The sequence below is a fragment of the Pleurodeles waltl genome, chromosome 3_1 (assembly GCF_031143425.1).
Source record: "Pleurodeles waltl isolate 20211129_DDA chromosome 3_1, aPleWal1.hap1.20221129, whole genome shotgun sequence".
Lineage (NCBI taxonomy): Eukaryota > Metazoa > Chordata > Amphibia > Caudata > Salamandridae > Pleurodeles > Pleurodeles waltl.
Window position 1 is genome coordinate 1439234575 of NC_090440.1, and position 18327 is coordinate 1439252901.

The 18327-nt window shown below is 44.2% G+C and overlaps 1 protein-coding gene across 4 annotated transcripts in view; it reads right to left on the minus strand.

The window, feature by feature from the left end:
- The window catches only part of DIXDC1 (DIX domain containing 1), a 523962-nt gene extending 509121 nt beyond the window's left edge, over positions 1-14841 (minus strand). Inside the window, exon 1 of one of the 4 annotated variants that reach the window (XM_069224988.1) lies at positions 14729-14841. The gene's annotated coding sequence lies outside the window, so the exon portion shown is untranslated. Of the gene's footprint in view, positions 1-4333; positions 4608-14728 lie in introns of those variants that run through there. The other 3 variants (XM_069224993.1, XM_069224994.1, XM_069224991.1) reach the window with 3 other exon arrangements.
- Between the last annotated feature and the right edge of the window lie 3486 nt (positions 14842-18327).

Sequence of the window (18327 nt, forward strand, 5' to 3'; positions counted from 1 at the left end):
AATATTCGATCTCATCACCACACTGTCAGTCCACCATACATCTAAACATTCCTAGAGAGGCAACCACGAAGAATATGAAACAAACACTTTGGTAATCCAACCATAAATCACTGAATTCACCCACATCAACAACAACACTTGGGGTCTAATCCTTGTGGCAGTCACATGCAGGGATGTGGAATTCCTATGGGACATCTTGTTTGGGGTCAAGGGCAACAAGTTTTTATGTTTACTTTGGCCTTGGGACAAGTAGGCCCAACCCTCTGCAACACAAACCCTTTGGCTGCCTGTTTACAGAGAGTGGAACTCTCTGCAGTTGAGGTAATGTGTTTCCAAAAGACAATGCTGTTCGAACTTGTATTTATGGTTCATTATTTGAAAGCCATTATTATTAGGGTGAGTGCTGTAAATAAATGTTTTAAGGTCACACTTCACTACTGACGTTGGTTCCAGTACAAAAAGAAAAAACGTGTATACACAGGTTTGAAAAGTTTAGGCTATGAGGCTAAGTATACTGCTCCCAGAATGCTCTCTGATTAGATGCAAATGAAGTGTCATTTAGTAAAATGTGTTGATGCATGCTAGTATTTCCCAAAAATATTTCTAATGGAAAATCAGTGTAACCATTTTCAACACGATTATGGGAAGCATGAAAATAAACAAACACTGACAAAGCCAACTGATCTGACATATTTTTATAGATCTTTTAGTTTCATCAATGCGTGTCTTGTTTTGACATGGCTTTTGTAACACTTTATTGTTGTGGGAGCTACCAGGCCCTCAACACTGTAACAAACACTGGCAAAAAAAAAAAACGTTTTTGAACTCTAAAAGCACACGTTGCCACCAGTGGCATAACAAAGGCCCTGCAGCCGCCCTCCAGGGGGCCCCTTCAGCACAGCACCTGGCCTGAGTGAGTGTGGAGAGGGGGCTCCTCCATGTTCTTTGCAAAGGGGCACCCTCCAGTTTCGTTACGTCACTGATTGCCACTGTAGTTCCTGACACTGAACAAAACTACTTTGTGTGCCAATATGCTCCTTGTGGAAGAGCAGAATGCGATCACTCACAGTAAAGCCAGCCGAAAGAGAGAGAAATAGAAGTTAAATAAAAACAAAATGTCTTTGTTAACACCAGACCTAATTAGGGACCAAGACCCACATGTAGGTAGCTTTTTGCATGTCACAAACAGCGACTTTTGCTGTTTGCGACGTGCAAAAAGCACATTGCAATGCACAAACCCAGTTTTGTGATTCGGTAACCTGGTTACCGAATCGCAAAACAAGTTTGCGACTCGCAATTAGGAAGGGGTGTTCCCTTCCTAATTGCGACTCGCAGTGCAATGTAGGATTGTTTTGTGACCGCGAACACGGGCGCAAACCAATCGCAGTTTGCACCCATTTCAAATGGGTGCTAACACTTTCGCTAAAGGGAAGGGGTCCCCATGGGACCCCTTACCCCTTGTGAATGTCACTGTAAACATTTTTTCAGAGCAGGCAGTGGTCCTGTGGACCACTGCCTGCTCTGAAAAAATTAAACAAAAACGTTTCATTTTTCGTTTTTGTAATGCATCTCGTTTTCCTTTAAGGAAAACGGACTGCATTACACAAAACAAAAAAAACTGTTTTATTGAAAAGCAGTCACAGACATGGTGGTCTGCGGTCTCCAGCAGGCCACCATCCCTGTGAGGCCCGCCATTCGCAAGGGGGTCGCAAATTGTGACCCACCTCATGATTATTCATGAGGTGGGCATTTGCAAAGCCCTTGCGAATCACAGATGGTGTCAGGGACACCATCCTACATTTGGATTTGCGACTCGCAAATTGCGAGTCGCAAATCTGAACCTACCGACATGTGGCCCCAAATTCTTAAAGAAAGTCACAAAAGTGCACCCATGTTATATGTCGTACCCCTATAAAATATTTGTGAACTGTATTTTAGCATGGGTAAATACGATGTGTAGATATGCTCATGTGAAAATCTATTGAGCATTTGCAAGTTCATTTTCCCTCCAGCCACTTTCTTCCCAACCATGGAAGAAGTTCTAATTCTGCCATTGTCAGGAGTAAATGTCCAACCTTTCTTATTATGGGAAAATATTAGAGAGAAGCTGGTGAAAATCTTTAAAACATGCAGGTTAGTAGGTTTGCAGACTCAAAGACATTCCAGCCCTGGAACTATTGCTTACTGCTTCCTCCAGCCCCAGTATGCAGATCTGCAGAAAGGTGGCAAAATAAGGAAATTGCTACAGTAGGGATTGAAACTGCAAGAATTCAAGCCCTACTAAGGTAGTAGCCCTGGCATAATCAGAGAGGCTATTATCAGAGCTCTTACATAATGAGATTGCTGCCATAATTTGTCGCCACACTACATGGCACCAAAGGGACAAGTAGATCTTTTTACAGGACAAGTAGATTTGAGAAGCAACCTGTCCCCTGGACAAGTAGATATTTTAATTAATTCCACACCCCTGCACATGCCAAACATACACTGATCACTGTAGACTGGACACACTGTCTTGCCATCCAGCTTCTCCATCCTATGCAATCAGCTGGACGAAGCAAATATGACAGACATGCTTCTTGTGCTTTCGAGGAGATCCCCTGCATTCCCTGGGAAGAAACCACGACACTAAACCCCAAATCCAACTGTGCTATCAATATCTCTACACTCTATCACCTGCACTGAAAGCCCTGAAAGCAACTTTGTATTCACCAAACCATTGGCACCTTCCTCCCACACCTAAATCCCTCCACACACCAAGACTCTAAAGAACTCAAAGACTACAAACCTGAACTGAGGCAACAAACCCTTCATCCTCAGCAAGAGAAGAGATTGAGCAAGCAGAACTCCAAAGATGACTTCACACAATTCAAGACTATGCTGAGGCACACCACATCACAACAGCTAAAGCTATCTACAAGACAAGCATCACTGAAGTATCCGATAAAAGCAAAGGACCCTTCAAACACTTCACGATCTACTCCTATCACACTCATCTAACTAAAGCAGCACAAAAGTCCAGGTTGAAACAGACAAGACAGGCACCTTCAAACCATTAGGACAGCATGAAACCCGCCAGTACCCTACTTCTATTCAGTTGAAATATAGCTCAGCTCCAGAAAACTATTGGAAATGTGAAGGTCACATACTAGGTTTTTTTCTGTGCTTAGAGAACCCATACATAAACGGTATAGAAATAAACACAGTCAGACGAGTAAGTCCACACAATGAATAATAATGATCAGACGGGGTTCTTCATTCTTTATATTATTTATTAATCTTTATACAATAGAGCGGAAGAGGAATAAAGGATATAAAGAATGAAGACCGTCTTCTGATCATTATCATTCATCGTGTGACTGTGTCTATTTTCATACTGTGTATGTGTTGCCTCTCCAAGCACATACAGAAGATGTTCATGGGTTTAGGCCACTTAGTAGCTGGCCTACAGAGGTGTGCATCGCAAAGAAAGGCTGGGTGGACACCACGGTCTGTGCAGTTGAACATTCCCTAGCTACCATTTCTTTCTCCCTTAGTCACATACTAAGTAGACTTGACCTTTCATCCTTCCGTGGCTGATAAATGAACATCAGTTTATAATAATAATTACATATAAAAGGTGTTCTATGTACAAAAGCTTTGCCAAAAACTCTACAGAAGTGATAGATAACAAATCCACTAACGGTGCTCCGGTGAACAGCTTTCAAGTCACTTTCACTCGTGGTCTCACCAACATCCTCCGAGCTCTCCTAGGCAGCAGCCAAGCAGACGGACATACAGACCTCAAGCGTGCGAAGCCCTTCTCTGCGAAAACGCTCAGCTCATCCCCTCGGTGAGTATGGAACCGGTAAGTTCTGACCACTCCTGAGGGACTCAGTCTCCGACACCATAACATCGCAGCCGACGAACCATCATACATTGTCCATTCAATCAAACACACTAGAAGCCATCTCAAGGAGCTACTCTTCAACACTTGATAATAGCTCAGTGCTCCCTCTCCAGAGGACACTTACTCACTGTTAGCTCAGTAGGATAATGTTCACTGCAGTTTTTACTCCAGCAGGTTGACCCAAACAGAGAGCAACTTCCACCGACCAGGCTTGTTTTTGCAGGTGGACTGGGTCAGATGAAGCGCTTGTTGGTTGTGTTTGCACACCTATGCCACCGACCCCTATCCTAGCTGCACTGTGTGCACGGATGTGGGGGGCAGCCAAGAGTCAGAGGCCTTACCAGTTTCCTGGCATCTCAGATTTTTTTAAATTCTGATTCATCTGCCTGCAAACTGCAGGGCACTAGATATCGAAGACGCAGATGAAAAGATTGTAAAACTCACTGGAACGGGCCAGGACAGCTTCTCATCGGCATGGTAATCGGATCTCTGAAGAAACATGGCCGGATTCGGTATACATTCTTTAAGGCCAGTGCTTCGAGGCCGGCCGGGTTTCTGGTGACAAACGGCACAGCGGCACCATATTGTCGCTCTTCCCTGGGTACTAGCGAACGAGTTTGGGGCACTTTGACGTACGTATTTGAACAGAAATCCTGACCTGGGACATCTGCTTTTGTTCCTGTTCACCGGGTGGCTTTTACTTCTTGAAGTTACGTTCCAACCACAAGGACTTCCTGTGCACTAAACTTCCCCCTGTGCACTTCTGCTTCCAGACACGTTACACGAGCAAGCCGATAGATGTTTACATCGCCAGACAAATACTTCCGGTGTTAATAAACGTTCTTCATCTAATTCTAAGAACCTACTTGTAAACACGTTTATTTTCCAGTGTCAAAGTATGGTGGGCCGCATAATTAGGTATGTGCCGCTTAATCTGCCACCAGCACAATTTCAGCTAAAACAAGGGGATCTCCACAGAAAGATCTAAGTTTCACATTTTAAATGAAGATGTGAGGTATTGGAACCGAAGCAGGTTAGGTGTGAGGTTTGCGGGCCCCGCAGGGTACAAGCGCTTCAGGGTCGCACATGGGGGTAGTAAGCAATATATACATATTGCAGTACAATCAGGGCTTCAAGTGGAATGAAAAACTGGGGGTGGGGGGAGAATGGAGGGTCTCGTAAAGGTAGCCTGTATAATTAAGGGCATGTATGTAATTCAACAACTGACATTACGCCTAAAACAAGCACGGACTATTAGTTTTGTCAATGGTTGTTAGTTGCATAACATAAACAAGTACAACAATGGCTTTGTTGAATATAATACTGAAAATGCTGCAGTTCTGAAAAGATGACTTAAGTGACTATAACAAGTCTCTTGGAAGTTATATCAAAGGCAGTGAAGGGTGGTACAGCTACCGAGTTAAGATTTTTTTCATCCTGAAGTTCAGGGCAATAATGGAGAGCCCGATAGAAACCCGTCTCAGCACCTGCTTTTTTAGAACTGCTGGTGCTGAGCACTGGCAGGAGCCTGCCCATTTAAAGCCCTGAATACAATACAATACAGTACTATGGTTTCAATCTCTGCCACACCCTGGTTCCTCAGATTGTCACCCTTAGACTCCCCTCACCTATTGCTCCCAGTCCCTTTTCCACAATACACCAGTGCTCAAACAGTTATCGCAGTGTGGGTGCTGGCCAGTGAAATCAAAATGCAAGGGTGTTAGAAAATGGGGCATTAGTTGTGTGGCCTACACATTAATTGGTCCACATTTGCCCTCCACAGGCAACACAACACCCTACTGTAAAGCTTGACTCTCACTGGGTAGTGAAGCAGAGCAGTCCAAGGCTACTGGATGGAGTATGCACCAATTTACAAATATACACAAGCTGTTGGATATACTTCTGGGTGACATTGCATAAACATTCTTATCTCTCCCACAGGGAGCTTTAGACCATCAAACCACATGTCAAAAACATTCACATGTATTTAAATGCGATATCGGAGTATAATTTGGAGTGAGAGCACTTTATATTGGCAATAAAGCACACCTACTTTAATCACAAGTGGCTGTCAGTCTCATTATTCCAATAAAGCATTTACAAAAAAGATGTTATAAGCATGTTTCACCGGTTTGAACTCTCAAGGTTACTATTAGCATGACATGCACAATTTAGCCACAGCCTCTAAAGGGTAGCACTTTTATAATGACATCCCTATGTAACTATAATAATTCACCCCAGAAGGTGTTTGCAGGGTACCCGTTGGAATCACATTTAGCATAAGATACTACATGGTAAACATAGTCTCTAAAGGACATCATTCTTATAAAACACACACATGTGCAATTACCACCTTCATCCCAGGTAGTGTCTTGCAATATGAACACTCATAGTGAACCATCTTTGGCTGCAGCCATAGTCTTCACCTCTAGAGGGCACATCCTTCCCCAAACTGAGGAGCAACAGCTCCTGCATAGGAAGTGCTTAAAATATGCCCAAATCCTAGATAGGCTATCATTCATGAGTCCCACCCAACCTAGGGCGGGGATGCGGGTACTTCTTGTTGGGGGGAGGCTGCACTGCTCCTGAAGCTCCACCTGCACATTTACTTTCATTTTGTGGTGCCCCATCCTCCTGGGGTCACCACCAGCCGAAAACAAGTGATTTTCATTGAGGAATGTAGTCAGGCCCTGCATGGCATTATGGGGTTCATCTTCATAAGCGTGCATACTAGAGCAGTGACTCTTGCGCTGAGCCGGTGAGAGCCACTGTGGATTTCTTTTGTTTTTCTCGCAGTTTTTATTTTAATTTCAGAGTGGCCTCAAGCCACGTGTCTGTTGGGGTGCCCAGTCCCAACCGGACACCCCGAGTTCCTCGACATTGCGGGACAGGCTCAGAAACCCACCCCAGGCTTTCCTGGGCTGGCTCCCCTCAGGGCAAGCACCAGAGCGTAGCCTCTGGAGCCAGCAGCAAGGTTCTGGTCTGGCTGCCCCTGGGGCAGATGCACATTAAATTCCTGGCCTTCCTGCTCGCACTTGACACAGGCACAGGGAGAGGGGGGAAGGCCGGCAACATGGGGGAGTGTGGTGGCACCCCCCCCCCCTTTATCCAGTGACTTCAGATCCCAGGGATGAGGTCCTGGGCCCCTTCATTCTTCTCGGAGGACAGAGCTTCCCTCAAAACACAGATCTTTTGGGGCCCATGAATAGGGTCTTGGCCCCCTCAATAGGAGTGATGGGCGTTGGGGTTAATGGCGCTGCCCCATTCTCCTTGTCCACCCGGGGACGGACTGAGTAGCATGATGGCACTGCTCTGCATTCCACAAATTCCTTCCCATGGAAAGCACAACAGCTCTGGGGGCAGCATCTGAGCCCTGGCTCAGTCTGGAGGCAAGTTGAAAACCAGTGGCGGAGCCCCAGGCTCTTCACCAACGGCCCAGTAAAGGTCACCAAGCTTCAGACAGGCATAACCCGGGCCCCTTTGGGGTGTTTTAAATTATATTGGTGTCGTTTAGCTCTTGGTGGTGAGCCTGCGCCACCGGAGATCTTTCTTAAGGCCTTCTGGTCTCAAAGATGCCAAACGTTGGTGGAGAAGTGTGGCACAATGGTTAGAGTGGCAGACCCTGATGCAGAGATCTGGCCTGGGACCATGGTTTAATACCCACCTCGGCAGGTCTTGGGCTCAATTCCCTTGGACCAGATAATTCTCGCCTCAGTGCCTAATCTAATTAATGGGTCCCACTCTGTAACTCTGGGCAATAGCTTGCTTAATCTCCACAACGGCCCTCACAGTGCTTGGATGCCTGGCTTCACCCTGGGGCTGTCCAGGAGTGGGCACCTCACAGGGAAAAGCCAGGAGGGGTTCCACAGCGGTATGCGTACAGCGCCTTGAGACTCAAACGGGTGAGTAGTGCGCTATACAAGTGAAAAATTTACAGTTTAAACATTGTAGGCACAGGTTTATCTGGCTCCCTGTAGCCAGCCCTTCGCTGGATTCTCCTCTGGGCCTCTCTTCATGCAGGGCCCAGTCTCTCTCCCCAACTGGTCCTGGGGTAAATTAGAAGAAATGTCCTTGATTCAGTGGCAGTCAGGGGGTACTTCCTTCCAATTGCCCATGGCGCCAGCCTCCAGTCCCAGTGGTTGTCAGAAAAGCAAATCCATGAGAGCTCTCTCCCCTTTGCAGGACCTTTTAAGTGAGGGTGAGGGGGTGCCCAGCAGGGCTTCACCTCTGGCCTATCCTGATGTGCCACATCACCTCTCCGCTCCTGTCCCAACCTCGCTGCATAGTCTTCTGGGATAGCTCATAATGGCATCACCCAGAAGTCAGTTGCCACATGTGCTCTGAGGGGTCTGAGCTCCACCCCTCACTGAAATCACTGCCAGGGCCCTCTCCCAATAAATCTTCCAAGGAACGTCCCCCCAATGGCTTGGCTTCAGAGGTCTGGACTCCCTCCTTTGTTGAGTGGCCTGGGGCAGGCCCTTTCCTGGCACAGAATGACAGCTGCCTGATCGATACAGAGCAATTCAACCAAGTCCTTCCTCATTCAGAGGTGACTTAAGCACTGTTAATTGCTTCCGTTGATGGTTGAGGCCGTTGTTCCTACTGCTGGAGAGAAAAGTAATAAACCCAGCCCAGCAGGGTCACAAAAGGTCTGGGCTCTGATCCTGAGCTGAGTCAGAGAAATATGACATTCCTGGATGATCCATAAGCTGTACAGATATGCTTTTGCACTTCCCAACAGTGTTCTTTTCATAAAGGTTACAGTGTACATTGGTGCGACTCTGGAGTCTGTGGACTCTAGCGAACTGGAGTGGCACCCTATGACAGCCTTTTCCATAGCAATATAATGGGTGCCACTACAGTCAAGACAGTAAAGCACACTAACTCTCCCTACGTATGTACACCCACATTATGAGGCCTATTCTAGGTCACCACCCACTTTGTATAATCCCTTCTGCGTCAGGCTACCTGTGCCCAGGGCTGCACATGACAGGAGTCTCCCCCCTGCACAGCCCTCACAAATGTGCATATACATATGCACCTGAGTTCATGTGTAACCAGCCAGGTGCCTCTTACCCTTGCTGCCTCGCAGCTGCATTGTCTTAAAAGGCAGACACTGGTGGTAAACCCATGCAGTCCATTTTACCATGACTTTACTGTGGGTAAGTCACAGTTTTACTGAAAAACAAAGGTTACAGGGATGTTATAGTTAGAAAATAGAATTAAAAGAAACCTTATATATTCACTAAAAAAACAATCTTAAGGAACATTATAGGTAATCACTCACGACATCTTCTATGACATCATTGATATCACTGTAACATTTGCAGTCAAATTATTGATGAGAGAACTGTGAATGGCGACGGCGCGAGTTATGGTTACCATAGGGCACGAATTACAGTTACTTGAAATAACTCTAACTATAAAAGCTGAATTTCTATGGTTTTGTGCGTGTGAAATCTGACTCTAAGTATAAGGTCCCTGTAACCATTGTTTTTGACAGTGAATTTCTAATGTTTTTTTATTCTATTTCCTAACTATAATTACCCAGTAACCTTTGTTTTTCAGTGAAAATATGTGTGTGTGTGTGTGTGTGTATGTGCGTATATATATATATATATATATAAATCTCACTCTCATTTATTAATCACTGCTCAGCATGGAGTGCTCAATAATGCCCTGCAAGGGCTAATTTTGTTTAGTAATTTCTTTAAGCTTTGTGGTTCCACTAGAAAAGAAAAGGGCACCACCAAGCATTTTTTTTTATGTTGTTAGGTGCTGCTGGGAGTGAACCAGCCCCCCAACAACATTAAAAAGAAACCAGTAATTCTCTGGGTCATTAAAACCATGAACCCAGGTGAGCTTACAACAGGTTTTAAAAGCACTCCTAGCTGGAGCTATAGATTCAGAGTGCAAGACCCTCTTTTAGTAGGTTTTATGATTTCATATTATGGGCTAAAAAAAATTAAAAGAAAAAAGGACTTGCGCATGTCAGAAAGCCGTGTGTGGCATGTGGCTGCCTGCAAGTGGTTGGACGTAGAGCCTGGTCCCTAATGATATCTTCAATTACATCATTGATAATATCACTGCAACATTTGGAATTACATTATTGATTAGAAGACTGTGTATGGCAGGGGCACAATTTATAGTTACCTTAGGGCAGAAGTTACAATTACTTGATAACCAGAACTGGTGAATTTAAGTGGTTTTGTATGTTTTTTAGTCACTATACATTCACCGATTTGCAGACCCAAGGGATGGGTTCCCCTAAGCCTCTTCTAGCTCAGAGAGAGGGAACCGCATAGCCCCTCTCTTTTTAAAAAAAAGACAACCCCAGGAGATGGGTCCCAAGGCCTTCTTAGACTTGGCTAGGGGAGCTACAACCCCCTCACTTTAATAAGCTATCAGCCCCCAGGGATGGAGACATTTGGGCCTCTTAGAGGCTTGGTAAGGGGGCTGGCCATGTGCCCACTGCCCCCTAACATATGCGCCAGCCCACCTCCCCGGGCCCAAGCACACACTGTTTTTATTTTTATGGAAACACATGGAAGCCTGCATTTGTTCTTTTTGGTTTTTTTTACCATATATTCACAGATCCTCCACAGACTTTGTGGCACAATTAAATAAAAAAAATATTTTTTGTCTCCAGGTAGGGTCTTCCTGAGAAACCCCCAACAGGCCCATAGGGTCAGAGTATGCTGCCCCTTATGCTTTTTATAATATTTCTTAGGACTCATGACTCAGCCCTGAGTCTTAACAGGGCTTGTGCCACATCATTGTTGATGTGGTGGCAGCTAATCAAGCGCCTCCAAGAGATCTGCTAGCCTCATAGATCCTCCGAAGTGTGATATATGCAATTTGATGAGCCTTAATTGTTCAAAAACTACTGAAGCGATTTACACCAAAACACAAAAAGCACTCTTTCTGGACCAAGATCTAGCTTTCTGCCAACTTTAGTGTAAAACAGTTGTCTGGTTTCGGCTGTAGCTGTGTCTAAAGTTCTTATGGAAAAAGTAATGGGGAAAATAATGTTTTGGGACCACTCCTTTATTTTGGCCCCAACTTGATGGATCGCCCAAAAACTGTCCAGGAAGGAGGTAAGGTGAAAAAAAATATTTTTGCACAGTTTTGTGAAGATTCGTCAAATTCCGCCAAAGATATAAGCAAATAAAAAAATGCATTTCCTATTGATGATCCTAACCATAACAACCCAGTGGCAACCTCCATTGGGTAATAAATATATATATATATATATATATATATATATATATATATATATATAGACACACACACATAAAGGGGGGCAAAGGGGGGAGCCTAACTCTAAAGAAATCATGTGAAACTTATTGCTATCAAACCACGTCAACTACCACACTGACACTCTGAGAACAGGGCGTAGGATATTTATGATTGTTGAACACACCTTTCTTCCTACATAAAGCTTGTGAAAACCATCACTTTGTTGAGCCCAGAACAAGGTGAAACGGCCCTATGAAATTGCAGAGGTAAAGACCTCCACGAGGTATGTTAACATTAGATTGATAAATGCTAAACAAAACAAGCCATGTCTGTGTACTGAATGTCCAAATGCAAAACTTTCTGTTTCAGAAAAAGGGGCATAGCTTTGGTTTTCTAAAAACGTATTTAAATCTGTTTCTTTTCAGATACATTCTATTTTAACACATCATGCAGTGAATTATAAATACCATCAAATGAATTAATTGTTTTAGTTGTTAATTTGGAATATAAAACAGAAAAACATCTGTAAACAAATGGTCTAATCAAAAAGGAATGTTTATACCATTAACTGACAGCACTTACAGATGAAGAAAGACACACATACAAGGACAGGGGAAAAAACTGTAGAGTTACTGAATAAAAAAATAAACCCATGGTTGTCGATTGAAATATTCACAATGCTTTTGCCACGTATAAAGTCCTCAAATACTACCCCGACATTATATTTCACCACTATTACATACTAATATTTGTTTTTACGTAACAATACCTCTTTTATTCAATCCTCAATTAACGGAGATATTTTAGAGATATAAAGTTTGAATATGAATTCATTTGCGACCGTGTTTGCTCTGCTCAACTACAACTTTAGACCAGCTGAGTGCCTCCACGATGGTAGGACAACGTGAGATATAACTAGCTGGAGAGCTAGTCAAAGATATACCACTAATATTTAAATTAGTATAAATTATGTATAAAGCCTAGCCTCGAAATTTCATAGGCCCTTGTAATATGGCTAAAGCTACTAATTGAGTTTGGAATCAAAACATTGTGCTGAAAGGTGGAGATTCCAGCACTAGCAGCTCCCAGAGATTCCAGGATGAGACAATGATGGCAGATCAGTTGTTGAAGCTTGAGCTGCATGGGATGGGACCTGGGCAATGGTCATAACCAGCGACCATGGACTGAGACAATGATAACTTGACTCCCCTGCAGAGGCTGGGAAATTCCAGCAAAGACCTCTGTGCTGAGACCTTAACACTGACCCAGAGAAGAGGACAGTCAAAGAGTGGGTGGAAAGCCCAATCACTGGTAGTATCTGAGGCCTATAACACGGCGATCTCCTGCAGAGACTTGAGACTGATATGTAGCAGCAGTCTCCATTCATGGCATTCTGTGAGAGAGAGTCTAAGTATGCGAGTCACAGTTAGTGAGAGTGCAGAGGGCAGTCTCCGGTGCAAGTGTTCACATCCTGTCCACCATAGGGTTAGTGAATGTTCAAATGTGGCAGATTCACGGTACAACGATTGTCCTAGGTGGCAGCATCTCATGGTCTGTCACTACTTAAAGTCAGAGTCTTCTGGATCAGACATTATATTTATAGATCTTGCAGAGAAGCTTTCCTCTCGAGTTGAAAGTCCTTGGCATGGTGAAAGGAGTCGTTGGTCCATTATGAGCTTAAGAAGAATGTCCCAAAGATGAAGGTTATGCTAATGAGATAACATTTCCTACTTAAATTCCTCAGCATATAAACCCTGCCATAATTTGTTATCATATTTTAGTGAATATGTGGGCATTGTGCAGGACTCTGACACCAGCCTGGACATTCAGATAGATTAGGCAGACCCGGAGACTTCCACAAGCATCATCAATTAGGCGAGCCATTCAATTGAATCAAATTAATTGCAAATCATGGTGGTGGGACCCCACTTAATCCAACATCTGACTGTGGTTTTCAGGAGCACCCCACCCTGCCAACTGCAGCGACTATGAACAACTCAGACTGTGGCTGTCCACCTGATCTTCAGCTGGAGGAGAAACGATCATGTGTCAGCTCCAACTGAAAATGCCTGTCCTGTAAATTACTCTGCCTGGTGCTCAGATGACGTCACGGTCATGGGCTGCACTATCTAGTTGAAAACATACATCCAAGGAAGGCACTCGGATCAACAAATAAGGCTTTTTTGCTCATTTCACTTTCTTGCTGCAACAGAGCTGGCGAGACTAGGTTGTGGACACAAACTTCTGGAATTTATCACCTAGCCGTTTGACATCTAACTTCCTGATGGCCTTCAGGAAGGTTGCCAAATGTACTATGTCAACAGATGCGCTGCTAAGCAAGATCGGTCTCTCGTGCCAATCCACAAGTAAATTTGTGAACGGCTTGTTTAATAAAACAAGAGAATAGAAATGGAGGCAGCTGCAGCCTGCAGATGTCGATGGTTGTTAAAAATAAAAATAAACTTCTTGGGGGTCAGTGAATATCTACTTAGAATCAGCAAGGACCCGTTATTGCCCAGTGAAAATTCCAGTAAGTACTAGCGATAGAATCTAAGGGGTCACTTAGTAACTACGGCAATATCACTCAGTGTCTTTGGGAACGCCATCCAATGCCAATGGGCATTCTCTGGAGAACTGAGTGTTCAGAATCTAAAGGGTTAATAAGTGTTGATGTCAAATGTCAAGGAGTGAGCATTACCAGAAGGCTCCAAGCCACCAGGAGACTTATTTCAGCTTTGGCCTTCCTTTTGCTAAATGAATGTATCCTGGTGTACTATTGTCTCAAGATACCTAGAAATAAAGATGTCCACATTGCAAAAGTAGTAATTGTAAGACGTATAGACATCTGATTGCTTAAAGCATAGCTGTTGGGTGGCCACGTCATGAATCCAGCAAGAACCCATTCCTGTGTAGTGTGCATGTAACAAGTGCAATAGTTTATTCACCCATTAATTCGTCCTGCCTTGGCTTTATGGTCAACTGTAGCACGTGTTCAGATTTTTAGGCCCACCAGGCTATAAGTGGAATCGTGAGATGTCTCAAAAAGCAAAGTGCTGTTGACCATAAGGCAGGGTGCCTGAAGATGTGGCCAATACACAAAGGACAGTTGGGGCTACCGGTCACTGAGTGGACATGGGCAGCTTCGAAGTTTGACAGTGTCAGGAACCTCGAGAATTTAGAGCGTGCCCTGTGACACAGTCTCTCGGCCAGTCAAGGGACACATTCATGCAGGGACTCTCTTATATGCGGAGGGAGTAAACGTTCATCGGCCAGTCCACTGAATCCAGCTAATAAGTTGCAAGGGGCATAATAAGAGAACAAGCCTTAAAAGTGTCTGGGTGTTTAGTGAAACAGGATGAAAGCCAGGGAACGAGGAGGAACATATAATCCTGCCTTTTTAGCCAATCAAAAACGACCTTAACCAATAGGCCCCTCTCTTTACTGTGAGACACCGGCCAAGTAGTCACGGAATGCTCTGGTCAAAGAAGCTGGGCTTTATTGTCCGCCTTTCATTGTCCAGAAGTCAAGGGTCGGAATCTGGGGTCACGGATTTGGGATGAGTGACTGGCTGTGATTTCTCCCTTGTTCCCCAATTCTTACCTCCACTGTGGCCGGCCCGGACTGGGTGCAAGGCAGCATGAAAGGAGACGAGGGATCCAGAAAACGCCTATGTCCCTTACCGAGGCGCCCCGTTATGCCCCCCTCATCTTTGTGGCCCCGCCCCCAGCGTGCTTCGGTAACCATGACGACCGCAGCCTTGGGCTCGGGGAGCAAGAGGTGGTGGGAACTCAAGTAAACAACCAATCAAATGCCCGTTCTGAGGGAAGGGGCGAGCACCATGAGACTGTAGCTCCGCACTACCGAGTAATCAACCAATGAGCGACGGCAGAGGCGGAGCTCGGCCTCGGTTAAAGCCAATGAATGGCGAAAGAGGAGGGCCGTGCGAAGCAGACGAAAGCGCCACGGACGAGAATGTGGAAGGCGTAAACAGGAATCAGGATAGAAACTGTGGTGTAGCAAAGGATCCACCAGCCTTAATTCAAGCACGCGAATGGCCATCCAACCCATATAGTCTTGTTTAGTATTTACAAAATAGATACTGCTTGCACCCCTGGATCCTGGTGCCACTGCACATACTGCAGTATTAATATAAGTGGGCGAGCTACTGAAACTAGACACAGGCTCGAGCCTGAAGCTTAGCCCGGCTCAGCACAAGTTGTTGTTGGAACCACGAACCCATGACGAGGCAAGCGTTCATGTGGGTGCTGCCTACCAGCCAGCCTCCCTCCACCCAGAATGTGGAGTTATGGCCAAAGCTGCCGACACATCCTGTGATTCTAGGCAAATTACTTAATATCCTCTTTCATTTAAATTATAATGTGACCTTGTCTAATGTAAGGTATTTTGAAGATAATCCGTCGTATTTTACTTGGTGTTTTTGTATACTTTAGACAGAGGCCAAAGTGCATTAAGATAAGTGTGGGAACTGTGATGTTGCGTGCAATGGGGGAGGGGTGAGTGAGCATGGGGCTAGGGTCAAAGTCATTGCTAAAAAAACAAAATATTCTGTAACTTTTTTAGGTATTTCACCTTCAGGTAACTACATATAAAATAACGCACAGTTTAAATGAAAAAGACATGCAAGTTAATTAATCAGTGGATAATGCACTATTGTACTTTATGAAACCTGTATTAGTTAATGCACTGCAGAGGTCTATGTGTGTAAACAGAGAGCTGCTGAATTGAACCTGGTTGGTGCAGTGGAGAATAGTGACTTGAGTATGCTTAGTTCTACGAGGTCTCAGTCTGTGACAGAAAGCAGAGTCAATATTTAAGTCATTATTTTAAACCTGCATTACACACAGTATAATACAGGGTGCTACAAAAGGTTTTAAGATAAAAAAGTGATTGAAAAATAAAAGATTTTAGTAATACCCTGTCAGTACATAGTGCTTTTTTTTATAACGTCTTTACGAGCACACACTTCACAGCTCAGCTGGTAACCTCCTTGCAATACAACTCAAAAAGAATAATCTGTGGCATAAGGAAGCTTAAAGTGATTCCATCAATTAAAACGAATAACAGCTTCTAAGCACCCTTTACATTTGCAGATTGGCGAGCTGTGTACATTTACATTTCTTTAGGGAAGCAGCCGCTCATGAAAAGAAGGTTGTCTTAAAAAAAAAAAAAAAAAGTAGGGGAACTGTTCTTCCTAAATTAAAAAAGTGTGGGCACATCGTGCACCTCAGATCCCGCCCTCTTCGACCACTGGATTTACAAGGCAAACATTTTAATGACTCAGTTGTGCCCAGGCTCTAAAATCCGAGATTTAGACTATGTTACAAGAAAGCGCTGTCCAGTACTGTTACATTGCCCTTTCTGTCTGGGCAGTAGCTTCAAAACGTATAGTGGTGGTGTTCGGAGCTACATCAAGTGTGACAAATCAATATGCTTTACCTCCCAGACAAGGACGCAGCTTTCATTGGTGCAGTGGCAACGGGGCAACCTGAACCATAATTAATGCTGTATTTTATAATTCAAACAGCAGCCAGGCCTGGATGTCATTTAGGGGTTGCCAAGGGTCGCAACTGCAACCCCTAGTTTGCCCTTTGTGACCCCTAACTGTTCCCCGGCGACCCCTGGTTTCAGTTCAGGGGTGCTGAGTAGTATTGCTGTTAAGGAAATGCATGTTTTGTTTTCAATCTATTTAATAAAGACCAGTGATGTTTTCACTTATTTCCTGTGGTCTACAGGAGTATATTTTCAGGCAGAGGAGGAGTATAAGGTCAGGGACATCTTAAGGATTTTGGGGGCCCTGTTCAGAACAGTTTTGATTTTATTATAAAATATCAGCTCTTTCGGGCCCTCTTTGGTCAGGTCACTGACAGTGCACAGACACACTCGTCCAAATTCTAAATGCATCTACATCTAATATTCAGGGATACTGATGTGTGTTTTCAATATTGTAACACAACAGCAGTTCACTAATGTTACTGAAAATAATCTCTGTGACACCCACCCATTTCTCATATGTGAGGTCCTGTTTTGATCTGAATGAAACTTTATGTATGAATGTTGCATGAAACATAAGCACATGTCCCTGCAAAATGTCTCATACATCTCCCACATTAAAGGTAAACTAAGGGAAAACAGTATTTAAAACAATCTGTTTAATAATAATTCAAGGTCATTAGCACAATACTCTCTGCAGGACAGTGCTGGCTCTTTCAGGGGGCCCCTTGAAAGGCAGGGACCATGAGACACAGCCACTTTGCCCATTCCTTAAAACATCTCTGTATAGGGTGGGTACCCTCCCAATACCTTTGCTGTCAGTTCACATGCCACTGTAGTGTTTTTTAGGACGAAGGTTCACCTCAGTGACCCGATGGTGGAACTGTTCACCTTATTCATGGACCATGTGGCTCTTAAGGTTCAAAACAATTCACTGTAGCAAGGGCAAGTCGAGGCACCAGAGTGTTTCTTCTCCAACAGACATCAGCACATGGCAGTCATCAGATATCTGTAGTGGCTACATCGCTCGGGACAGTTAGACACAGACTCTCTGTTTTTGGGTCTCCAAGTCTTTGCAGCAATGCCACCTCAGGTTCAGTGCGCTGTGTCACCACCTATCTATCCCTGTATTTATGATTCTCACATGGCCTCCAGGCATGATAGTGCTAGGGCCTGCCCTCTGAGTGCAGAATTCATCCTGGGCATCTTGAGACAGAAGTCCAGCTCATCAGGTAATGGTGTGCTGTTTTTATAATAGCACTTAATGCTGCAGTATGGTTGTAAAGTGTTGTCAATTATGTGTATTTCTAGGTTCCAATGGTGTGTGGATTGATGGTTAATGTACCTAGTTCAAAGTATTGCATACAACATTGGGCCACAGATTTTGTTTTTAAAATTTTGTTTTTACTGTTTTAACAAACATGCCATTATTATAAAGACAAAGACACAGTTTAAAACTCAGTGTCCAACTTTATTGCATTACAACTTGTTGGACCTAGTCCTTTTTGCAGGGTCATCCCCAAACTTTTTGCCTCCTTCCTTCTATTTTTTCTGACCAGTTTGTGTTGGCTTTAGGACTCTGGGCACTCTACCACTGCTAAGCAGTGCTACAGTGCATGTGCTGCACGTCTAAACTGTATTGGTGATTGGTTTATCCATGATTGGCATATTTGATTTATTAGTATGTC